The following is a 26,673-nucleotide window of genomic DNA, read 5'->3' on the forward strand; positions in this document are numbered from 1 at the left end:
CCACTTACTATATTCCATCAACTGACAACATGACAACTGACAATCTCTCAACCTCCTGTCACCCCCCATTTCAGTCTATACTTCACTCTGCTTCCCGGATTATCTTTCTACAGAAACTCGCTGGGCATGTCACCCCCTCCTCAAAAATCTCCAGTGGCTGCCTGTCAACCTATGAATCAAGCCAAAACTCCTCACTCTTGGCTTCAAAACTCTCCATCACCTTGCCCCTTCTTACCTCACCTCCCTTCTCTCCTTCTCCAGCCCAGCCCGCACCCTCCACTCCTCTGCCGCTAACCTCCTCACTGTGCCTAGTTCTCTCCTGTCCCACCGTCGACCCCTGGCCCACGTCCTACCTTTGACCTGGAATGCCCTCCTGATTAGACAAATCTGCCAAAGTAGCACACTTCCCCTCTTCAAAGCCCTCCTGTAAACTCACCTCCTCCAGGAGGCCTTCCCAGACTGAGCCCCCCTTTTCCTGTGCTCCTTCTTCCCTCCCCATTGCCCCAACTCCCTCCCTCTGCTCTACCCCCTCCCCACCCCACAGCACTTGTCTATATATGTACATATTTATTATTCTATTTATTTTATTAATTATGTGTATATATATATAATGCTGTTTATTTATATTGTTGCTATTAATGCCTGTCTTCTTGTTTTGTTCTGTTTTTTTTTGTCTGCCTCCCCCCGCCTTCTAGACTGTGAGCCCATTGTTGGGTAGGGATTGTCTCTATTTGTTGTCGAACTGTACTTTCCAAGCACTTAGTACAGTGCCCTGCATACAGTAAGCGCTCAATAAATATGATTGAATGAATGAATGAATGCAGAAATCCATCTCCGTTTCCTGGGACATATCTGCTAATTTTGTTGTACTTTTCTCAAGCCTTTATTTCAGTGTGCTATATATAGTAAGTGCTCAATAAATACCATGGATTAATTGTTTGATTGCTGGGGAGGTCACATAGGACTGAAACTCAGTGCTTCCTAGATTATCAAGAGTAATAATAATGATGGTATTTATTAAGCACTTACTATGTGCCAAGCACTGTTCTTAAGCACTGAGGTAGATATGAGGCAATCAGGTTGGACACAGTCCCTTCCCCACATGGGGCCCATAGTCTCAATCCCCTTTTTACAGGTGAGGTAACTGAGGCCCAGAGAAGTGAAGTGACCTACCCAAGGTCACACAGAAGACAAGAAGTGGAGACAGGATTAGAACCCATGACTTTACGACTCCGAGGTTCATGCTCTATCCACTATGCCATGCTGCTACAACCTAGCCCACACACTGCATTTCTCTAATGCTAACTTTCTCATTGTATGACGATCTCATCTATCTCACTGCCGACCTCTCTCCCACATCCTTCCTCTGGCCTGGAATGCCCTCGCCCATCATGTCAGAGAGATAATTTCTCTCCCCCACTTCTAAGTCTTATTCAATGCACGTCTCCTCCAAAAATCCTTCCCTCAACTCTCCTCTCTTCTCTCACCCTTCTTGGTCACCCTGACTAGCTCCCTTCCTTCAACCTTCTTTCCATCCCCACAGCACATATGTATATATCTGTATATTTCTGTAATTTATTTATTTATGTATATCAATGTCTGTCTCCCGCTCTAGACTCTGAACTCACTGTGGGCAGGGAATGTGTCTGTCTGCTGCTATACAGTACTCTCCCAAGCACTTAGTACAGGGCTTTGTACACAGTAAGTGCTCAATAATTATGATTGAATGAATGGATGAATACAACAGACCTGGTAGATATAAACCCAGCCTTGAAGGAGTTTACAATCTAGTCAATCAATGAAATTCCCTGCCTTCAAGGAGTTTACAGTCTAGTCAATCTATCAGTGGCATTTACTGAGGGTAAACTCATTGTGAGCAGGGAATGGGTCTGTTTGGGTCTTCTAGACTGTGAGCCTGCTGTTGGGTAGGGACCGTCTCTATATGTTGCCAACTTGTACTTCCCAAGCGCTTAGTACAGTGCTCTGCATACAGTAAGCACTCAATAAATACGATTGAATGAATGAATGAATGTTTGTTGTTATATCGTAATCTCCCAAATGCTTAGTACAGTGCTCCGCACATGGTAAGTGCTCAATAAATATGATTGAAAGAATAAACAAGTGCTTACTGTGGGCAAAGCATGGTACTAAATGCTTGGGAGAATCTAAACAATATCGTGGCTCAGTGGAAAGAGCCCGGGTTTTGGAGTTAGAGTTCATGGGTTCAAATCCCAGCTCCACCGATTGTCAGCTGTGTGACTTTGGGCAAGTCACTTCACTTCTCTGGGCCTCAGTTACCTCATCTGTAAAATGGGGATTAAGACTTTGAGCCACCTGTGGGACAACCAGATCACCTTGTAACCTCCCCAGCACTTAGAACAGTGCTTTGCACATACTAAGTGCTTAATAAATGTCATCATTATTATTAGGCAGACACACACTCTACCCTCAAGGAGCTTGCTATCAATATCACCCCTGCTGCTTCCTGGGGAAGGTGATGGAGTTAGAAAGGACAAATTGGGGAGACTCTATCCTCCTGTCTCTCCTCCAGCAAACTATGCTGGACCTGTTCTCTCATCATCTCTTCTATTACAGTTGTCCATGACTATCTCTGTTCTCTTACATCCCCTTGCCTTTTGATGGGAATATTTTTGAATAGCCCTTCTCACCACCTGTGTTAGCCTAAGAATAAACAGTATTTGAAAGCAGAAGCTATTTTTCCTTCACTTTCCACATCTTTTAGAAAACAAGATCAGGGGGAATTTCTGGTTAATTGTATAGGGAGAGGAGATGCCCACAACAACTGTAGCTAACTACAGCCTTAGCTCTAGTTTTGAGAAGGTATGAGACAGGGCCATAATGGACAGAAGGGAAAGCAATGGTTTATACAATTGCTCAAATGGGAAACCACTCAATCATCAATCGATCTTATTTATTGAGTACTCAAGGGTGGGCAGAGCACTTTACAAAGCCCTTGGGAGAGTGCAATATAACAGAGTTGGTAGACACATTCTTTGTCCGCAACTTACAGTCTAGCGGGGGAGATGAACATTAATATAAAATGAATAAATTGTGTATATGTACATAAGTTCTGTGGAGTAGAGGGTAGAGTGAATAAAGTTGTCAAATTCAAGTGCCAGCGTGATGCAGAAGGGAGTGGAGGAAGAGGAAATGAGGTCTTAGGGAAGGCCTCTTGGAGGAGATGTGCTTTTAATAAGGCTTTCAAAATGGAGAGTGTGATAGCCTGTCATATAGGAAGCTGGAAGGGGTTACAGGCCAGAAACAGGATGTTGAGGGACTGGTAGTGAGATAAAAAAGATCAAGTTACAATGAATATGTTGGCTTTAGAGGAGACAAGTGTGTAGGCTGGGATGTAATAGGAAATCAAAGAGGTGAAATAGGGGGAAAGGCAACTGAGTGATTTAAAGCTGAGGGTAAGGTGTTTCTCTTTGATGCAGAAGTGGATGGGCAACCACTAGAGATTCTTGAGTGGGGATACATGGATGTATGGCTTTCTAGAAGATTCTTATGGTTCACATTAGTCAGGCATTTAAGTAAGCAGTTATGCATATGGATGTTTATATTAAGTACAAGCAAGAGTTCTGAAAGACTTTCATATTACCAAATTCACAATTCATAAAATCAGCTTAATCATTGCTTTTGCTTTTTGAAAGGATGAGCAAAGATGAACATTTTTAACATGAAACGACTTGCCAAAACCTGCTTTTATCAAATGTTCCTGCCACTGAGACACTAACTCCAAATTATGTAAGAGTGAAATCCTTTAGCCACAATTACAACCCCCTAAAAGATCAAAAGATATTAGGGAGCAATTAATATGCCTTTGTGCAGGGCAAATCATGCTAGGCAAATTTAATTTCCTTTTTGACAGACCTTGTAGACAAGAGAGAAGCAAGAGATGCAATCTACTTAAGCGTCAGGAAGACTTTTGATTTTTTTTACCCCCCCCACAGGATAGTCTCACTGACAAGAGAAGAAAGACCATATTATTGTTTGATAGGTATAGTGCTGACTTTGGTTCAGCTATTTTGTAATATCCACATCAAGATTCTAGTCAATCATTCATCTTGAAATAAGGTACTGAGAGATAACCCAAAGAGATCAATGTCGGGACCAGATCCATGCAAAGTCTTTATTGCCTACCTGGAAGAAAGAATGAAACAAATGCTCTGCAAAAATTAGGCTGAGTTGCCAACACTTTAGAAAATGAAAAAAAAAAAAACCTTCCAATGGACCAAGACAAAGTGCAAAAGATGATTCTGCAAAACCTAGAGGAAATTCAATAAAGAGCAAAAAAAGGAACAGAGGGACGAAAATCGGCCACCACAAATATAGAATGGGGTGATATTGGCTAGAAATCAATATAGCACAAAAAGACTAATGGGTCATAGTGGACCAGAGCCTGAATAAAAAGACACTCAACATAGCGATGCTCAGTAAATCAACCAAGAGATGTAACGACAGAATATGAAACCTTCAAATCAGGAAGGCATCCTTCTGTTGTTTTCTGCAATTGTCAGAATTGGCTCCTTAGTATCGGCTCCAGTGTAGGTGTCCCTATTCTAATGAGGATGTCTCCATTTCTGCCTGATTCTACTTCTCCAGTATGTGGAAAGAAGAGAGAGAGGATCATCTACTGATAAGGATTCAGAGAAATGCGATTAAATTAATGGAAGATGGAATTTTGAAGAAAGTGTACAGGATTTAGGGAGGTAGAGAACAGAAGACTGATGGGTAATCTCTTCAAGCCTATGATTTTTTTTTTTTGGTGGGAAGGATATGAACCAGGGAGAGTTCCCTGTCCACTGAGGAGCAAATGAGAGGTTTATAGGTTTAAGCTTCAAGCAGCATGGCATAGTGGATAGAGCACAGGCCTTTGCTCATATAATCCTGTCCTGCCATAATCCCTAACCTTTCTAAAGGTTCTTCCTTTATCGTTGTTATGGTCTCTATCCATCTACCTGATTGTCTGCCTCTCCTGCGTTTTCCCTAGACTTTTCCTAAGATTAATGTCTTCTCCAGAGAGTTAGTTCTCCTGATTATGAATCCAAAATATGCTAATCCAAGTTGAGTCATTTAGCCTTCCAAAGATTACTTTGGCTTAATTTGCTCCAAAATCCATTTGTTTATTTTTCAGGCTGTCCATGGAATTTGCAAATTGCACACAATAAGTGCTCAGTAAATACAACTGAATGAACAAATGAAGAGGCAGAGCCTACCAGGCCGGAGGCAGAACATGGGTGAGGGGTTGGTGGTGAGAAAGAGGAGATTGGGGCACAGTGAGTAGGTTCAGTCATTCATTCTTTCAGTTGTATTTATTGAGAGCTTACTGTGTGAAGTGCACTGTACTAAGCGCTTGGAATGTACAATACGGCAATAGAGACAATCCCTGCCCACAATGGGCTAGCAGTCCAAAGGGAAAGAGACAGAGAGGTTGGTGTTAAAGGAATAAAGTAAGTGTGCTAGGTTTTATTGTACTCAATAGTGTTCTGCAAACAGTAGATGCTTAATAAATATTATTGATAGATTGATTAAATTAAAGCAAGTGAAAATGTGAGGGCGAATAAATGACTTTTTGGGTTTCAGGATGGACTAGGGTCATTGTGGAGTCTCCACTGCTGAAATTCTGTAGGAGATGGTGGGACATTCTTCTGTCCTGGGTGGCCTACTTATGCATATGCCAGAACAAAGGAGATCAAACTAAGGACTAAGGTCCTTCCATCTTTAGGTAATCTATGATGATGATGATGATGATTCTGTTATTTATTAAGCGCTTACTATGTGCAAAGCACTGTTCTAAGCACTGGGGAGGTTACAAGGTGATCAGTTTGTCCCAAAGGGGGCTCACAGTCTTAATTCCCATTTTACAGATGAGGTAACTGAGGCACAGAGAAGTGAAGTGACTTGCCCAAAGTCACCCAGCTGACAATTGGCAGAGCCAGGATTTGAACCCATGATCTCTGACTCCAAAGCCCGGGCTTTTTCCACTGAGCCGTGCTGCTTCTCTGTGATTATGTTCATTGTAATCTCCTTGTGGGCAGGGATCATCTCTAGCCACTGAATTGTACTTTCTCAAATCTTAGTTCAGTGCTCTGCACACTGTAAATGCTTAATACTTTTGATTAGTGTATTGTGACATATGAGGGAATGTCTGTGTTATGTTATCCATTTTTGATCAAAAAAATCAATAATAACGATTGTGGTATTTGTTAACTACTTTCTACATACCAAGGACTGAACTAAGCTCTGGTTTGTTGGGTGACAACATTTACTGGACTCTGTTTGAGTTCATGCTGGTTGGTTTTAGACTGTAAGCCCACTGCTGGGTAGGGACTGTCTCTATATGTTGCCAACTTGTACTTCCCAAGCGCTTAGTACAGTGCTTTGCACACAGTAAGCGCTCAATAAATACAATTGATTGATTGATTGGAGAAAGGTCCTTTCTATTACGGCTTTTCTTCAGAACGGCTTGAGGAATATTGGGTGGTGTTAGTGAGAAGCCATTCATCATCTACATAGATCACACGGGGATGTGCCCTGGCAGAAATTCAAAACAAACAGCGTGATCTAGTGGAAAGACCTCAGAGCCGGGAGTCAGAGGTCCTGGGTTCTGATCCTGACTCTGCCACTTGCCTGCTGTGTGACCTTGGATAACATCTCCATGCCTCAGCTTCCTCAGTTGTAAAATGGGAATTCAATAACAATAGTAATAATAATTATCCTCCTTAGACTGTGACAAGAGACCTTATCCAACCCGATTAACTTGTATCTACCCCAACACTTGACCCCAGATAAGTACTCGACCCATAGTAAACACTTATCAAATAGCAGAAGCAGCGTGGCTCAGTGGAAAGAACATGGGCTTTGGAGGCCGAGGTCATGAGTTCAAATCCCGGCTCTGCCACTTGTCAGCTGTGTGACTTTGGGCAAGTTACTTAACTTCTCTGGGCCTCAGTTTCCTCATCTGTAAAATGGGGATTAATCCATCAATCAATCATATTTATTGAGTGCTTACTGTGTACAGAGCACTGCACTATGCACTTGGGAAGTAGAAGATGGCAACATGTAGAGACAGTCCCTACCCAACAGTGGGCTCACAGTCTAGAAGGGGGAGACAGACAACAAAACCAAACATATTAACAAAATAAAATTAATAGAATAGATATGTACAAGTAAAATAAATGAATAAAGACTGTGATTAAGACTGTGAGCCCCCTGTGGGACAACCTAATCACCTTGTAACCTCCCCAGTGCTTAGAACAGTGCTTTGCACATAGTAAGTGCTTAATAAATGCTCTCACTATTATTATTATTGTTACAGAAGCAGCGTGGCTCAGTGGAAAGAGCCCGGGCTTTGGAGTCAGAGGTCATGGGTTCGAATCTTGGCTCTGCCACCTGTCTGCTGTGTGACCTTGGGCAAGTCACTTTACTTCTCTGAGCCTCAGTTCCCTCATCTGTAAAATGGGGATTATGACTGTGAGCCCCACGTGGGACAACCTGATCACCTTGTATCCCCCCAGCGCTTAGAACAGTGCTTTGCACATAGTAAGCACTTAAATGCCATCATTATTATTATTATTATTATTATTAATAATAATCAAGAAAACACTTGAAATTAATCACATTGGTATCTTTTGTCTTGTCTTATGTTGTTGAGTCGGCTCTGATACGTATCATCCATATCTCCCAGAGTCCCCCACCTCCACTTGCAATCCTTCTGGTAACGTACCCTTAATGTTTTCTTTGCAAAAATCCAGAAGTGGTTTACCACTGCCTCCTTCTGCGCAGTAAACTTGAGTCTTCACCCTCGACTCCCTCCCATGCTGCTGCTGTCCAGCGCAGGAGAGTTTGACTTGTAGCAGAATGCCTTCCACTTGCTAGCCGCTACCCAAGCTAGAAATCAATCAATCAATCAATCATATTTATTGAGCACTTACTGTGTGCAGAGCACTGTACTAAGCACTTGGGAAGTACAAGTTGGCAACATATAGAGACAGTCCCTACCCAACAGAGGGCTCACAGTCTAAAAGGGGGAGACAGAGAACAAAACCAAGCATACTAACAAGATAAAATAGAATAGATATGTACAAGTAAAATAAATAAATACATAAATAGAGTAATAAATACGTACAAACATATATACATATATACAGGTGCTGTGGGGAAGGGAAGGAGGTAAGATGGGGGGATGGAGAGGGGGATGAGGGGGAGAGGAAGGAAGGGGCTCAGTCTGGGAAGGCCTCCTGGAGGATAGGCCACTACTTGACTTTCCCTCCTATGGTCAAGACTGGTAGAATACTGGAAACTCTCCAAGTGCGACCCTGAGAGGGGTTGATATCTTTTAGAGAAAAATAATGGAAAAATCTCCCTTAGAGCAACACTTTGTAAAATGTCAACCATTTTTCTTTTAAAATGTCAGTCAAAAGAAAAGAATAAGATAAAAGAAATCCCCCCCGCCCCGCCCAACAAATTGTATTTACTTCGAAGGACATGAATAAAAGTTTTCACTCAATTCAAATAATGCCACTGAAGATGAAACATATGTAGATGAAAATACCAGATAGCACTACCTCAAATGTCAAAGTTATTTATTACTGAATGACAAATAACTGAGGTTCTGATAATCAGGCACCTTTCCATAATCATCTACTAATCCTGTAATAATGTAGTCATTTTTTCCTCCTACAAAATGTTTTGCTTATTTGCAAGGAGGTTTATGAAACTGAACCAATTGTCTGAATCATAGCCCAAAAGTTTCGCCTCACTGTTTCACAGATTCAGTTGCAACGATAGCAGAATGCCCAAGTTAGGCGTAGATCTCATTAGAGATGCTTATCCATACGACTTAACCCATATTGAAATCTGGTTGATTTCATATACATTTTAAATGGTACTTTTTAAGCTCTTACTATATGCCAGGCCCTATACTAAGCACTGCAGTGGATGCAAGTTAATCAAATTGGAAGCAGTCCATATCCCATGGGGGGCTCACAGTCTTAATCCCCATTTTACAGATGACGTGACTGAGGCACTGAGCAGTTAAGTGACTTTCTTGAGGTCACACAGCAGACAAGTGGTGGAGATGAAATTAGAACTCACACCCTCTGATCCCCACATCTGTGTTTTATCCACTAGACCTCACTTCTTCTAATGGTTAGCTAGACTGTGAGCCCCATGTGGGTCACAGACTGTGTCCAACCCTGTTTTCTTGTATTCACCCCAGCTCTTAGTACAGTGCCTGGCACATAGTAAGAGCTTAAAAAATACTACAATTAACAAATACCACTATTCTCATGTGAGCTCCATCCTTAATCTGGGTCATAGAATTTAGTGGTAGAGAAGGCAGTTTTTCTTCCTTAATGTAATCTTGTCTTGTCTTACACTGTCGAGTTGTTTCTGACCCATAGTGACACCACAGACACATCTCTCCCAGAACACCCTGCTATCCATCTGCAATCGCTCTGGTAGTGGATCCAGAGAGTTTTCCTGGTAAAAATAAGGAAGCGGTTTACCACTGATGCCTTTCATGCAGTAAAGTCGAATCTCTGCCCTCGACTCTCTTCCATGGCACTGCTGCCCAGCATGGGTGAGTTTTGACTTGTAGCAGATTGCCTTCCACTCACTAGCCACTGGCTAAGCTAGGAATGGAATGGGTAGGCCTCTGCTTGACTCTCCCTCCCATAGCCAAGACTGGTATAGGACTGGAAACTCTCCAGGTGTGACCTTGAGAGGGAAATGTAACCTACATTTTCCTAAATAGAATAAAGAACCTCATGAACTTTTGTTGGTCATTCATTCATTCATTCAATCATATTTATTGAGTGCATACTGTGTGCAGAACACTGTACTAAACGCTTGGGAAGTACAAGTTGGCAACGTATGGAGACGGTCCCTACCCAACAGTGGGCTCACAGTCTAGAAGCTGTTCCCATGGCTGAAAGATAACCAGGCACATGCTAAGAGATATGTCTTTTAAATGAATTTGTGGTAACAATATCTGTTTTCCAAAGTACTGGCATCATTGTTTCCTTTAGCTGCAATCAATCAATGGTAGTTAGTGAGTGCTTACAGTGAACCAAGCACTGTGCGAAGCCCTTGGGAGCCAACAATAGTGGTAGTAGACATGATACCTCCCCTCCCCATCCTCCCGAGCCTTACCTCCTTCCCCTCCCCACAGCACCTGTATATATGTATATATGTTTGTACGTATTTATTACTCTATTTATGTATTTTGTTTGTACATATTTATTCTATTTATTTTATTTTGTTTTATTTATTTATTTATTTTATTTAGCTAGGCTAGCTTTCTGCCAAGTGGTTAATCCAGTAATAATGATAATTGTGGTATTTGTTAAGCACTTACTATGTGCCAGGCATGGTAGAAAGTGCTGGGATAGTTATAAGATAATTGGGTTAGGGACAGTTACTGTCCCACATAGGGCTTATAGTCTTTTTTCAACCTCTATCTGTCCCTTAACTCTGTGCCTTAACCCCCTTGGGTATTCTAGTACTTATCCTGATGCATTTGAATTGGAGTATCAGACTAAATGGCAAGAAAATCACGCAGTTAGAAAAGGGACTTTTCATAAAGCCTTTACACCTCTTCAATCAAGACACAATTCTCGGTTTCCTGCTTTTCCTTTTGTTTGTGAGAAACACACTCCTCATGTTATGTCTGATTCTGAATGGCATTTGTTATTCTCTCTCAAGAATAATTGAGACGCACCCTGAAGAGATCAGGAACCAGTAGCTGAAAATCAAGGAGCCAGGAATGCTTGGTATTTGCTTTGCAGAGAGCATGAAAAAATGTGCAGTGGTTGGATAAGTACAGTCTTGAAATAGTGTGAGTTTTAATAGCATCTTTGCTATTCATTTCAATCCATCAATTAACTGTATTCATTGAGTGTTTATTCTGTTTAGGGCACTGTAGGGATAGCTTGAGAAGCATCATGGCCTAGTGTATTGAGCACGTTCTGGGAACCAGAAGGACCTGGGTTCTAATCCCAGCTCTGCCATTTGTCTGTTGTGTGACCTTGGGCAAATCACTTCACTTCTCTATGCGTAAATCACCTCATCTGCAAAATGGGGATTAACATTGTGAGCCCCGTGTGGGATATGGATTGGGTCCAACCTAATTAGCTTGTATCTATCCCAGTGTTTATTACAGTGCCTGGCACATAGTAGGCACTTAACAAATGCCATAAAAAACTGTATTTTATTGTACTTTCCCAAATACTTAGTAGAGTACAGTAAATGCTCAATAAATGCCATTGATTACAATCTGGGGGAACAAACTAAAATTAATTACAGACGAGGAAGTAACTAAGTTCGAAACAATCACTCAGTCAATGGCATATATTGAGTTTTTACTGTGTGCAGAGCACTGTAGAGCACAGGCCTGGGAATCAGAATTACCTGGGTTCGAATCCCGGATCCACCACTTGTCTGCAGTGTGACCTTAGGCAAGTCATTTAACTTCTCTGGGCCTCAGTTCCCTCATGTGTAAAATGGGGATTAAGACTGTAAGCCCTATGTGGGACAGTAACTGTCCCTAACCCAATTATTTTATAACTATCCCAGCACTTTCTACCATGCCTGGCACATAATAAGTGCTTAACAAATACCACAATTATCATTATTACTGGATTAACCACTTGGCAAAATACAATAGTGGGAGTAACATAATCCCTGCCCTCGAGGAGCTCCCAATGTAGTGGATGTAAAGAGATGTACAGAAGTGCTGAGAGGTTGGAGGAAAAATCCTAAGTGCTCAGGGGATGAGGGCTAAAGTGCATATGTGCTAGAGTAATGTGAGAATAGTGTGGGGAGATGAGAGATGATTTCAGGATAGACTTCCAGGAGATGTGACTAGTCTTTCTGCTTCCACAGTGAATGAATTTGTGTTAAACCAAAGCCCAGGACAGGAGGCCTCAGGGTCAACACTTGACCAAACCTTAAGGAAATCCAGTTTCCATTGCTCAGTTGTATGAATATTTGCACCAACCTGAAGGCATTCCTTCATTCGTTCATATTTATTGAGCACTTACTGTGTGCAGAGCACTGTTGTAAGCACTTGGGAGAGTACAATACAGCAATAAATGGACACATTCCCTGCCCACAACGAGCTTAAAGTCTAGAGGAGGGAGTCTACCTCCTTCCTTCTATCCCAGAATCTTCCAAAGTAACTGGGAGCATTCATTTAGAAATCCATATCTCTTCCATTGATCCCCAGAATCTTCCAAGGTAACTGGGAAGAGCACAGGTCTTGTTTGTAAAACCTAAACTAGAGCTCCATCAGTCATTGGTGATTCTCAAATGTAAATGATTTGAAAAAGCTTGGAGAATATCAGAATCTGCCAAAATCTGGTAACATACTAAAATTTTCTTGATTCTAGAGTTTTGAAACAAGGTTTTAACTTAGGAGTGGGGTCATTAAACAAATTATTTCCATAAGGTTTTCTTCAACATCTTTAGCATGCAATTAAAGAAATTGTCAATGCTGTAATACTGATGTGCCAAAGTGTCTGAAGCACAGGGAGGCTAAGTGACTTGACCAAGGACACCCAGTTAATTGCTGCACATAGACTTTGGTCCAGAATTTAGGATTCTCAGTTCTTTATAGCGGGCTTCAGGAAAGGTTAAAATTATTTCTTGTAGTTCTTCCTCCTGCCAGAAAAGCGAGATTGTGATACCTGGACAGACCTATATATGCTTTCAGATGACATTCCAAAGAATAGAGCTGGCATTTAACTTTCACTAGATCCTGAATCAGTCATTTGGAAAGCTTGTCAACTCCTTGAGGGCAGGAATCTTGTCTAGTTATTCTACGGTACTCTCAAACAGTGATCTGCACACAGTAGGTGCTCAGTAAATATTATTGATCGCATGGGTAGAGAAACCCTTTTAGGTGGACAAAGCATCTAGAGCTTCTTGTATGGAGAATATTATATTATTTATTATATATTATCATTATATATATATGACATTTTCTGTTTGGACTATTCAGAGGAAAGTTCAAGTTTTTGCTTCCTGTATTCTTCTCTCCCAGTTCAGACCAGTCTTTTACAGCTGAAAGAGCAATCAGGAAGGCCATTAAACAATTCAAGAGTAAAGAAAGGCAGGAAACACTGATTACAATAATTCAACATCAGGGGAAATAAGTTGAGCAGAGTAGATTATTTCTTCTGGTCCATGAATTGTGCTGATGTAATGATTGCCATGAAAATACAAATTGTCAACTCTATGGTATTTCCAGTAACAATGTATGGATTCAAAAGCTGGACAATGAAAAAACAGGCTAGAAAGATCATCGATTCTTTTGAATTGTGGTGTTGGAGAAAGCTTTTGTGAATACCATGGACTGCCCAAAAGACAAACTAATGTATTTTAGAGCAAATTAAACCAAAGTGGTCTTTGGAAGGCCAAATGACTCAACTTAGATTAGCACATTTTGGACCCATAATCAGGAGGACTGATTCTCTGGAGAAGACACTAATGCTAGGAAAAGTCTACGGAAAACATGGAAGAAGCAGACCGGCTGCTAGATGGATAGAGACCGTAACAATGATAACAGAAGAACCATTAGAAAGGTTGTGGATCATGGGAGACGACAGGATGTTCTGGAAAAAGTATATCCATGGAGTCGCTTTGAATCGGAAATGCCTCAACGGCACTTAATAATAACAAAAAGTTGGGACCAAAAGATTTATAATTCATTATCTGCTCATCCCGCTTCTACCTTAGATTCCCTTCCAGCTGCTGAAACATAGACTGATGAAGGTCAGCAACACAAATTCATGCAAAATTTAATAAATGGAAATGCAATTGAAAACACACACGCACACTCCACACTCTCTCTCTATCTCTCACTCTCCCTCTCTGTCCAGAGTGTTCCTTAGCATCATGCCATCAAGGCCTTCATTTCCTAATTATCCCCTGGGTCATAAGCAGTGTGGCCTAGTGGATAGAGAAAGGGCCTGGGAATCAGAAGAACCTGGGTTCTAATCCCGGCTCAGCTACGTAGCTGTTGTGTGAACTTAGGCTAGTCACTTCACTTCTCTGTGCTTCAGTTGCCTCATCTGTAAAATGGAAATTAAGACTCTGAGCCCCTCATGGGTAAGGGACTGTGTCCAACCTGATTTGTTTGTATCTACCCCAGGGTTTAGCTCAGTACTTGATGCATAGTAAGTGCTTACAAATACCACAATTATTATCATTATCATACTAAACAAAAATTCTCTGATCTTCATTTTCTAGGAGGAGAAGTGTTGGGTGACATGGTTAGCTCCTGGAATTCTCTGGGAATTCTGAGGTGAAAACAACTGAAAACACTTAGAAATTGAAGCTTTATGGCAAATAATTCAATTTGCTTTTACTGTGTAATATAGAGACATGAAATGTAAATGCCATTGGATGCCTAAGCCATTCTGATCTCAAATAAATAATCCTGAAGGAAACAAGTCTCCATGAAAGAAATGGTCAGATGTGTAGCTAATGTAATACATAACACGCTTGCAAGGATCTTGCTAGTTACCATTCATATTTTCTCAGTGGTAAGCTCCTTGTTGGCAGGGAACTTGTCTACCAAATAGGTTATATTGTACCCTACCAAGCACTCAGCACAGTGGTCAGCAAATAATAACTGCTCAATTAAATGCTAATGATTAACTGATTGATAATAATGCTCTGCCTATAAAAAGCTTTTGCTTTTCTTAGAAGAATCTTAATATGCTTCACAAATAGCACTCTTTAGTGCTTTACTGAGGCTTCTTCTTGATTTTTTTTTTCATAGCATTTGCTCAACATTTACTATGTTCCAGGCACTGGACTAAGATACAAGCTAATCAGTTTGGACACAGTCTATGTCCCAACATGGGGCTCACAGTCCTAATCCACATTTTGCAGATGAGGTAACTGAGGCACAGAGAAGTTCAGGGACATGCCCAAGGTCGTAGAACAGACAAGTGGTGGAGCCAGGATTAGAACCCAGGTCCTCTGAATCCCAGGCCCGTGCTCTTTCTACTACACCATGCTGCTGATTCTTGATGAATCTTGGGAGGTGGGAGGAGGGTAGGAATTATTTTGTAAGTGGCATGACTGATTTGCAGAGGTTAGGCTAATTGGTGATAGGACCAAGATTAGAACCCTTATTCCTACCCTCTAGCCACAACCTCTTTTCACCATATCTTGAGTCTCAGAGGTTGACTTGTATTTTTTTATGTTTTGTCTTCCTTGCATGTCTGCCACCACTTCACTTCCCCATCTTGTCATATCATATGCGGTCAAATCATCTCCAACCCATAGCAACACCATGGACACATCTCTCCCAGAACGCCCCTCCACCTCCATCTACAATCATTCTGGTAGTGTATCCAGAGTGTTTCCTTGATAAAAATGTGGAAGTTGTGTACTATTGCCTTCTTCCACGCAGTAACCCTGATTCTCCGCCCTCGACTCGCTCCCGTGCCGCTTCTGCCCAGCACAGGGGAATTTTGCTTTATAGCAGATTGTCTTCCACTTGTTAGCCATTGTCCAAGATAGGAATGGAATGGGTAGACCTCTGCTTCCCTGTCCCTCCCATAGTCGAGACTAGTAGAGGATTAGAGGAGCTTCCCCATTTACCACCTAATTCTTAGATTGTGAGCCACTTAAAGACCATGGACATGTCTAATTTTATTACATATATTTTTTCTCAGTGCTTAGTACATTGCAGTCAAATCTTAATCATTCATGACTGAATTATTTATGAGCTTTCTGGGGCTGCTTGGGTCTCCACAGGCTTTGGTTCATTTATTGCCCTTTCTGGTCAAAAATTTAATGAGTTGACTAAAGACTAAACCTTAGCACTCTTAAGAAAGAAAGATTATTTTGGTTGACTCCACATATTTACTTTTTATTGATTTATTTGTGAATTCCTTATTCATTTCTGTTGGTATTGGAGCAGCCTGGCCTCATGAAAGGAGCGCAGGCCTGGGAATCAGAGGACCTGGGTTCTAATCCCAGCTCTGCCACCTGCCTGCTGTGTCACCATGGGCAGGGGATGTGTCTGTTTATTGTTATATTATATTCTCCCAAGCATTTAGTACAGTGCTTTCGCACGCAGAATGTGCTCAATAAATACAGTTGAATGAATGAGTGAATGAATGGACTGGTAAGTCACTTAAACACCACACCAGAAGCTCACTGTGAGCAGAGAATGTGTCTACCAACAACTCTCTTATAGCATACACTCCCAAGCATACAATACCCAGTAAATCCTCAATAAATCCAATCGATTGATTGATTAACATCTTTGTGCCTCAGTATCCTCATCAGTAAAATGGAGATTTAATAACTGTTCAACCTCCAGTAGCATACAGGTGGCTAGCGAGTCACAGCTCTGTCATAATTCTCTTTCTTCAGCAACCAATTTCAACTTGTTACCGATATGAAAAATTTGAATCATTGGTCACTTGGACTGAACTCTGCAAGACACCTGTCCAAAGTAGGGATTGATAAAAATGAATGTCTGAGGGTGACTTGACAAAAGTTACTCAGGGATAAAGGAGTTTAACCAAAAGCAGTTTTGGAGCATTTTCTCCATGCAGAGCACTGAATTAAGCGCTTAGGAGAGTACTTAGAGAGTACTCTCCACTCAGAGAGGAGAGTTAGTAGACTTGATCTTTGCCCTCAAAGATCTTGCAAGCCAGAGGCAGAAATAAACACTGAATTCCATGGGGACCAGGAGCCAGTGATTGTTCTCTACAGGGGAGTGAAGGATCCAGAACAAGACAGATGGACAGGCAAAAGTGGCAAAGGAGAACGGAGAAAAGAAGAAAGATAAGGTTTCAAAATAGAACAAAAGAGAGAACAGCAAGAGAGTGAATCCAACCCTGTAGGTAGGAAGGAAGAGATAAAGGAATATCCTAGAAAACAATATATAGGAAAAAATAGTCAAAAGGCAAATAGGCAAAAATACGCTTGCACCTAAACAAAAAATAACCAGAACAGGAAAATTGAAAAAGTAAGAAAAATAGAGACGAGCAACCATTTTGATGGAGACCTGAAAAAAGCGAAAGGGACAAGGATAAAGAGCCTCCTCCGTCGACTGAAGTTGAGGTTATTTTGCCAGTAGGAATCAGAGGGCTGCAAAGCTGAAAGGCTTCGAGATGATCAAATGATTGTTTTGTGAGGAATTCCAGGTGCGGGGAAAATTGGGTCTATTCGTGGAAGTAATAACGTCTGCGTCAACAACACCATCTCTGCCCCATTTGAAAATACATGGGACAAAATGTCCTCCTGCTTGTTTGGGGATGAAGTCCCCAAATCAACCAAATGCTCTGTGGGAGGGACAAACTCTCAACCATCGGAAGTAAATCCTGCTGGAGGGAAGGACTGACTACGCTGTACATGAATCCTCCTAGAACCAGACAGGAAATAGTACTTTTGTCTGGATCTCTGGGCCTTGATCTTGTCTAACTCGCCGCTGACCCCTCGTCCACATCCTCCCACTGACCTGGAACACCCTCCCCTGCCATATATGACAGAGCACCACTCTCCCCACCTTCAAAGCTTTATTAAAATCACATCTCCTCCAAGCAGACTTCCCTGTCTAATTCTTCTCTTCTGTGTCGTCTACACCTTTGGCTCTGCAAACCTAAAGCCCTTGACAATCATCATACTAACAGCCGCAAAGAACTTATATACATATCCTTATATTCTGTAATTTTCCCTATCTGTAGTTTATTTTAATATCTGTTTCCCAGTGTAGACTGCAAGCTCCCTGTGGGCAAGAATCCTTTTTACCAACTCTATCGCGCAGCTTGGCTTATTGGATAGAGCATGGGGCTATGAGTCAGAAGGACCTGGATTCTAGTCCCAGCTCAGCTACTTGCCTGCTGTGGGATCTTTGGCAAGTCACTTAACTTCTCTCTGCTTCAGTTCCCTCATCTGGAAAATGAGGATGGAGGAATGAGAGCCCCATGTGGGACAAGGACTGTATTCAACCTAATTACCTTGTATCTAGCCAAGCACTGAGTACAGTGCCTGGCACATAGTAAGCATGTAACAAAAACCACAATTAGTATCATTATTATAATTACTCTTCCAAGAGGTAAGAACATTATCTGCATGCAGTAAGAGATCAAGAATTGATTGATTGATAAATGTGGATCCCAAAGCATAGTGGTAAAAAGCATAAAGCAGCAGCGTGGCTTAGTGGAAAGAGCACGGGCTTGGAAGTCAGAGGACGTGGGTTCGAAACCTGGCTCCGCTACTTGTCTGCTATGTGACCTTGGGCAAGCCACTTAACTTCTCCGTGCCTCTGTTACCTCACCTGTACAGTGGGGATTAAGACCATGAGTCTCACGAGGGACAACCTGATTACCTCTTATCTGTCCCAGCACTTAGAACAGTGCTTGGCACATAGTAAGCACTTAACAAATACTATTATTATTATTAATATTATTATTATTATTATTATTATTTTGGGACCTTAAACCCATCCCACCCTGTAAAATAGTTGTATAAGGAAGCAAGGTAGACTAATGAAAAGATCACATGGCTGGGAGTCAGAGGACTTGAGTTATAATAAGAGCTTTGTCACTTGCCTGCAGTGAGACCTTGTGCATATACTTAACTTCTCTGTGCCTCAGTTTCCTCATATGCAAAATGGGGATGAACCACCTGTTCTCCCTCCTACCTCAACTGTGAGCCCCATGTGGAAACAGTTCAACCGGATTTTATTGTATCAACCCCAGTGCTTGTCACATAGTAAACCCTTGACAAACACCATAGTTATCATTAACATTCTATCTCTGTGTCTATGAAGCACCCGTGAAAGACTTTCTTTTCAAAGCTAACTTCTCTAAGCCATAAAAAGAATCATGCTTTGGGTGACAGTGTGGTTCATTTCACATTTCAAAGATTAATAGAGGAAAGTTGAAATGAGGTCACATTATTATCTTCCTTTTTTTCCAATGGGCTAGTGAATATGCCCTCTGCTAGAAAGCCCTATAACAAATGACAAAGTTGTACTACTCAGAATAAATTTAGTGGAGTACAAGCAGTTCTTTACAGAGTCCTTAACTTGTCTTTCCTCTTCACACCTATGTTAATTCACAGTAATAATAATAACAATGATGGCATTTATTAAGCGCTTACTTTGTTCAAAGCACTGTTCTAAGCATTGGGGAGGTTACAAGGTGATCAGGTTGTCCCATGGGGGGCCTCATGAGGTGACTAAAGCACAGAGAAGTAACTTGCCCAAAGTCACATAGTTGACAATGGGAGGAGCTGGGATTTGAACCCATGACCTCTAACTCCAAAGCCCGTGCTCTTTCCACTGAGCCACGCTGCTTCTCTGTAGATCTGGCCCTATCCCTCTTCTGTACAAGCTCTTGTCCTGCCACTTTTATTGATAGAATTAGATTCATAGCTGTAGATTAAACAATTCCTCATGATGATAAACAGCATTGCCTTAAGCACTGATCCAATCCCGACTGGATTACTGCATCAGCCTCCTTTCTGACCTTCCAACCTCCTGTCTCTCCCCACTTCAGTCCGTACTTCACTTGACTACCAAGATTACCTTTCCACAGAGACGTTTTGGGCATGTCACCCCGCTTCCTCAAAAATCTCCAGTGATTGCCTATCAACCTCCGTATCAAACAAAAACTCCTCACTCTCGGCTTCAAAGCTTTCCATCACCTCTCCCGCTCCTACCTCGCCTCCCTTCTCTCCTTCTCCACCCCAGCCCACATCCTCCTCTCCTCTGGTGCCGCTAACCTCGTCACTGGGCCTCGTTCTCACCTGTCCCGCCGTTGACCCCTGGCCCACGTCCTGCCTCTGGCCTGGAGTGCCCTCCCTCCTCAAATGGGCCAAACAATCACACTTCCCCCTTCAAGGCCCTACTGAAGACTCACCTCCTCCAAGAGGCCTTCCCAGACTAAGCTCCCCTTTTCTTCAGCTCCCCCTCCCCTCCATGTCACCCCAACTCACTCCCTTTCCTCTATCCCCCGTCCTCATTCATTCAATCATATTTATTGAGCACTTACTGTGTGCAGAGCACTGTACTAAGCGCTTGTGTATATATGTACATATCTATAATTCTATTTATTTATATTGATGACTGTTTACTTGTTTTGATGTCAACCTCCCCCTTTCTAGACTGTAAGCCTGGTGTGGGGAGGGATTGTCTCTCTTTATTGCTGAATTGTACTTTCCAAGCACTAGTGAGCCCACTGTTGGGTAGGGACTGTCTCTATATGTTGCCAACTTGTACTTCCCAAGTGCTTAGTACAGTGCTCTGCACACAGTAAGTGCTCAATAAATACAATTGATTGATAGTACTGTACTCTGTATACAACAAGTGCTCAATAAATTCGATTGAGTGAATGAAGAAATGAATGAATAGTGGATAGAGCATGGGCCAGGACCTCAGAAGGAGCTGGGTTCTAATATAGGCTCTGTCACTTGTCCGCTTTGTGATCTTGGGTTTCTCTGTATCTTAGTTATCTCATCTGTAAAATGGAGATGAAGAACCTAAGCCCCATGTTGGACATAGAGTATGTCCACCCTGATTAGTTGGTATTTATCCCAGCATTTAGTACTGTGCCTGACACATAGTAAGCACTTTAACACATTTCATTTAAAAAAGAAAAAGAGTTTTTCCCCGTTAAGAGGTTCATTTACTTTGGCCCCTGTAATGTGTCTAGAATTTTCTATTTCCATTGTCCATGAGAACCAGAGTGGCTCAATGGAAAGAGCATGGGCTTGGGCGTCAGAGGTCATGGGTTCTAATCCTGGCTCTGCCACTTGTCAGTTGAGTGACTTTGGGCAAGTCACTTCACTTCTCTGTGCCTCAATTCCCTCATCTGTAAAATGGGGTGAAGACTGTGAGCCCCATATGGGTATTTTCCCCAGAGCTTAGAACAGTGCTTGGCACTTAGCAAGCGCTTAACAAATACCATCATTATTATTATTACTATTATTATTTCCCTCCTCCTGGTAATTGATACTCTGAAAACACATTAAGTATGGCTCTATCCCTCTATCTGTGCACTCTCTTTATAAAATTATAATAATAATGGCATTTATTAAGCGCTTACTATGTGCAAAGCACTGTTCTAAGCGCTGGGGGGGGTACAAGGTGATCAGGTTGTCCCACTTGGGGCTCACAGTTATCGTCCCCATTTTACAGATGAGGTCACTGAGGCTCCGAGAAGTTAAGTGACTTGCCCAAGGTCACACAGCAGACACGTGGTGGAGCCGGGATTCGAACCCATGACCTCTTACTCCAAAGCCCGGGCTCTTTCCACTGAGCCACTCTGCTTCTCTAGCCACTCTGCTTCTCTTCTTCTGCTTCTGCTTATAAGCAGACACAAACACATACACATAGAGAAGCAGTATGGTGAGGTCAGTAGAGCTTGGGCCTAGGAGTCAGAAGGTCATGGGTTCTAATCTCAGCTTTGACATTTATTCATTCATTCATTCAGTAGTATTTATTGAGCTCTTACTGTGTGCAGAAGCCCTTGGGAAGTACAGGTCGGCAACCTATAGAGATGGTCCCTACCCAACAACGGGCTCACAGTCTAGAAGGGGGAGACAGACAACAAAACAAAACACGTAGACAGGTGTCAAAATCATCAGAACAAATATAATTAAAGCTATCTGCTGTGTGACCTTGGGCAAGACACTTCACTTTTCTGTGCCTCAGTTACCTCATCTGTAAAATGGGGATTGAGACTGTGAGTCCTACATTGGGACAGGGACTGTGTCCAACTCAATTTCCTTGTATCAACCCCAGCGCTTAGTACAGTGCCTGACACATAGTAAGTGCAGGACAAATGCCATCATCATTATTATTATTACTATACAGAAAGCTTGACCATTCAGACACATAAGTATTATCCTTCATTACCCAGAGATGATGCTACTGAGAGAGTTTAACCATGTTTTTAAGTGTGACCGAATAGACTGAATTCTGACTAAAAACCCTTTCTATATCACATGCAAACATAGTAATAATGATAATAATAATAGTATTTGTTAGGAGTTTAATAAGTGCTAAGCACTATACTAAGGTCTGGGGTAGATGGCTCTCCTGGCTTCAGTCTATACTTCACTCTGCTTCCTGGATTATCTTTCTACAGAAACACTCTGGGGATTTCACTCCCCTCCTCAAAAACCTCCAGTGGTTGCCTATCCACCTTCACATGAAGCAAAAACTCCTCACTATCAGCTTCAAAGCTGTCCATCACATTGCCCCCTCCTACCTCACCTCCCTTCTCTCCTTCTCCAGCCCAGCCTGCACACTCCACTCCTCTGCCTCTAACCTCCTCACTGTGCCTCGTTCTCGCCTATCCCGCCGTCGACCCCCAGCCCACGTCCACCCCTGGCCTGGAATGCCCTCCCTCCACACATCCACCAAGCTAGCTCTCTTCCTCCCTTCAAAGCCCTACTGAGAGCTCACCTCCTCCAGGAGGCCTTCCCAGATTGAGCCCCCCCATTTTCCTCTCTTCCTCCTCCTTCCCTCCCCATCAACCCCCTCCCTCTGGCCTACCCCCTCCCCTCCCCACAGCACTTGTGCATATTTGCACATATTTATTATTCCATTTATTTTATTAATGATGTGTATATAGCTATAATTCTATTATCTATTTTGATGCTATCGATGCCTGTCTACTTGTTTTGTTTTGTTGTCTGTCTCCCCCTGCTAGTCTGTGAGCCCATTGTTGGGTAGGGATTGTCTCTATCTGTTGCTAAATTGTACTTTCCAAGCACTTAGTACAGTGCTCTGTACACAGTAAGCGCTCCATAAACACGATTGAATGAATGAATGAATAATCAGATTAGATGCATTCCCTGTCGCACATATAGTTCATTATCTAAGTACAGAAGCAGGATGGCTTAGTTGATAGAGCAATGTCCTGGGAGTCAGAAGGACCTGGCTTCTAATCCCGACTCTGCCACATATCTGTTGTGTGACTTTGGGCAAGTCACATATTCTCTGGGCCTCAGTAACCTCATTTGTAAAGGGGGATTAAGAGTTTGATCCCTATGTGGGACAAGGATTGTGTCCAACCTGATTAGCTTGTATCTACCCCGGGACTTAGAACTGTGCTCGGCACATAGTAAAATGCTTAACAATTACCATAATTCTTCTTATTATTATTATTATCTAAGCAGTTGGGTTCTCACTGCCATCCTGGTAGTGTCTTGTACATTTCTTTAAACTCTGTTGCTCCCCCCGACCTGTAATTTATTTTAATATCTCTCTTCTCCACTATATACTCCCTCCTTCCCTCCTATCAATGCTCCAAATTATGGTGTCAAATACTAATAGTCCTAGCTCTTTTTTCCTTCCATCCCCAATTCCGTGAGTTTTAACAGTTACTGCTTGAACCTTCCCAATTAGAGAAACCCAATTGCACTTCTTCGAACATGCTTTAAAAAGACTGTGAGCACTATGGATTACAAGGAGCTCTGTATGATCTAACTCATATTGTCTCTATTACAAAAATGAATACAGTGCACAAACTAAGCTCTAAACCAACACCAAAATTATTATGGCAGGTCAGACACTTTCCTCAGGAGATGCTTCCTTCTAGGATCTTTTTCAGACTCTTCTTAGACCTGTTGTTGCTTTGGTTACAATGAACCTGGTTCTGATTAAGCATATTTTCCAATTGCATCATGTCAGAGAGATTTTTCTGTTCATGCTTGTATTTGGACCAACACAACTTCCCTGTATCTTCCCATCCAGAACCAATGGACCTGTAGGGAATGTGGATGCAAGATGAGAAAACCTAATGGTGGAAATCAGAGGAAACTAACATGAGACATAAAAGGCATCAAGAAGTAGAAATTAGGTCATTCACTAAGGAGGAGTATAAAGAAAAAAACTATAAGGAAAAAAAGTTAATTTAATGAGTTTAAAAAACCCCAAGTTGGAAATGAGGTGCAACTAGCTTGCGACATAAAAGATAGCTAAAGAAATCTTCACTTTGCCAAAGAGGAGGATAGGAGAAAAATGTCTCCCCCGGGATAGCCCGAAAGGGAAATCTGATGCCAATATTGAAAAAGTAAATGGTTGTTAGGCTCTTTTCCACCTCGGACTTTACAGAAAAAGCTCAAACCTAAGCATTTGTCCAGGGCAAGTCTCACTTCAAAGGACAGGTTGGTGGACAGAAATAAATGAAGGGTATAGACTCCTAAAATGTTGTTTTTAAATCAGCAAGGTTGTGTAATTTGCATCCTAGAACAAAAAATTATCACAGAATGCTATTACACAGCTGAGGATTTTTGTTGGAGAGAATTCATTCATTCATTCATTTAGTCAATCGTGTTTATTGAGCGTTTACTGTGTGCAGAGCACTGTACTAAGCGCTTGGGAAGTACAAATCAGAAACATATAGAGACGGTCCCTACCCACCAACGGGCTCGCAGTACAGAAGGGGGAGACAGGCAACAAAACAAAACAAGGAAGGCCAAAAAACAAAACAAAGAATAAGGGAGGCCAGGGAAAGCAAGAATAAAGCAGCTGTAGGACTCTTTAAGAAAGGAAAAAGGACAGGTTCTGATACTGGGAAACAGGTCATCTTAAAATCGATTTGCTGAAACCTAGTAAAACACAAATAGCAGGAAGAAGCCCATATGGCTTCGCAGAGAGCCTGTGATGTTGGATGAATAATTTTAATTTGCTTCTGTCAAAGAGGCAATAAAGAACTATACCGTCTCTGCCAGATGTTTGCTGAGTGACCTTGCACAAGTCACTTAACCTCTCTGTGCCTCAGTTCTTCTGTTCTCCCTCCTACTTCGACTGTAAGCTGCGTGTGGGACAGGGACTTTGTCAAACCTAATTCACTTGTATCTACTCCATTGCTTAGAACACGTTTGACACTCAAAATGTGCTTAACAAATACCACAGAAAATAGATGTGATTGAACTCAACTATGGTTAATAATAATAATAATTACGATGACATTTATTAAGCACTTACTATGTGCAAAGCACTGTACTAAGTGCTGGAGAGGTTACAAGGTGATCAGGTTGTCCCATGGTGGGGGCTCACAGTCTTAATCCCCATTTTACAGATGCGGTAACTGAGGCCCAGAGAAGTGAAGTGACTTGCCCAAAGTCACACAGCTGACTATTGGTAGAGGCGGCATTTGAACCCATGACCTCTGACTCCAAAGCCCGAGCTCTTTCCACTGCGCCACGCTGCCTCTCTTAAGCTTTAGACTGAATCTCTCATGATGTTTTTGTCTACAAGCTGGAAAAATACCGGCTCAATCATACTGATTCGTAGATTCATAGCTGACCCAAGGGACACCCCTAGGCATTTTTTTAAATATCATTTTTTATGTGCTAACTATGTGCCAAGAACTGTACTGACGTTGCCACTGGGGTAGATTCAAGCTAATTAAGCTGGACGCAGTCCATGTTCCATTTGGGGCTTACAGTCTTAATTCCCAATTTATAACTGAGGCACAGAGAAGAGTTCAGGCCAAGCTTCCCCACTCTTCAAGAACCTCCAGTGGTTGCCCGTCCACTTAAGCATCAAACAGGAACTCTTTACCATCGACTTTAAAGCAGTCAGTCACCTTGTCCCCTCCTTCCTCACCTCGCTACTTTTCTACTACAACCCAGCCCACACAATTTCCTCTAATGCTAACCTTTTCACTGAACCTGGATCTCGTCTACCTTGCAGCCCACATCTTGTCTATAGTCTGGAATCCCCTCCCTCTTCATATCCAACCGATAATTACTCTCCCCCACTTCAAAGCGAAGGCACATCTCCCTCCCAGGCTAAACCCTATTTTTCCTCATCTCCCACGCCCTTCTGCATCGCCCTGACTTGCTCCCTTTGCTCTTCCCCTTGTCAGCCCCATAGCACTTATGTACCTAGCTGTAATTTTTTTTATTTATATTAATGTCTGTCTCCCCCCCTTTAGACCGTAAGATTGTTGTGGGCAGAGAATGTGTCTGTAATTGTGTTATATTGTACTCTCTCCAGCAATGTTTAGTACAGTGATCTGCACACAATAAGCTCTCAATAAATAACAATTGACTGACAAGGTTACACAGCAGACAAGTGACAGAGGCAGGATTAGAACTCAGGCCCTTCTGACTCCCAGCCCTATGTTTGTTCCACTAGGCCATGCTGCCAATCTGAGGGGACATAGTAAATATTGTCCTAAAGGGACTGACTATGGGGCTGGTTCTATTTGATACCTTTATTGATGACTGGACAAAGGAATTGAGAACCCAAGCAAAATGGGAATGGGAGCTTACTCTGTGGCAAGCACTATACTGAGTGCTTTGATAGACACAAGATAATCAGGTTGGACTCAGTTTCTGTCCCAAGTGGAACTCACTGTCTAAGAGGGAAGGAGAACAGGTATTTTATTCCCCTTCTACAGTTGAAGGAACTGAAACAGAGAGAAGTTAAGTGGTTTGCCCAAGGTCACACAGCAGACAAGTGGTAGAGCTGGATTTAGATCAAGTGCTTAGTACAGTGCTCTGCACACAGTAAGCTCTCAATAAATACGATTGAATAAATGAATTTAGATACTGGATACTCTGAGTCTCAGGCCTGGGCTCCTTCCACTAGGTCACACTTCTCTTGGCCTAGAACCTATCCTCAAAGAAAATGCTACAAGGTAAGAATTT

General features: G+C 42.1%; 1 protein-coding gene and 1 non-coding gene across 3 annotated transcripts in view; both read right to left on the reverse strand.

Annotated features, from left to right (window-relative positions):
- DLGAP1 (DLG associated protein 1) overlaps nucleotides 1–26,673 on the reverse strand; it is a 1,082,148-nt gene that overhangs the window by 804,437 nt on the left and 251,038 nt on the right. The gene's annotated exons all lie outside the window — the stretch shown is intronic.
- LOC119929049 lies at nucleotides 9,618–9,755 on the reverse strand. Its single transcript, XR_005451194.1, has one exon. It is a non-coding gene; the product is annotated as a small nucleolar RNA SNORA7 (small nucleolar RNA).

This window comes from Tachyglossus aculeatus, chromosome 5, assembly GCF_015852505.1.
Source record: "Tachyglossus aculeatus isolate mTacAcu1 chromosome 5, mTacAcu1.pri, whole genome shotgun sequence".
In the NCBI taxonomy this organism is placed as follows: Eukaryota; Metazoa; Chordata; class Mammalia; order Monotremata; family Tachyglossidae; genus Tachyglossus; species Tachyglossus aculeatus.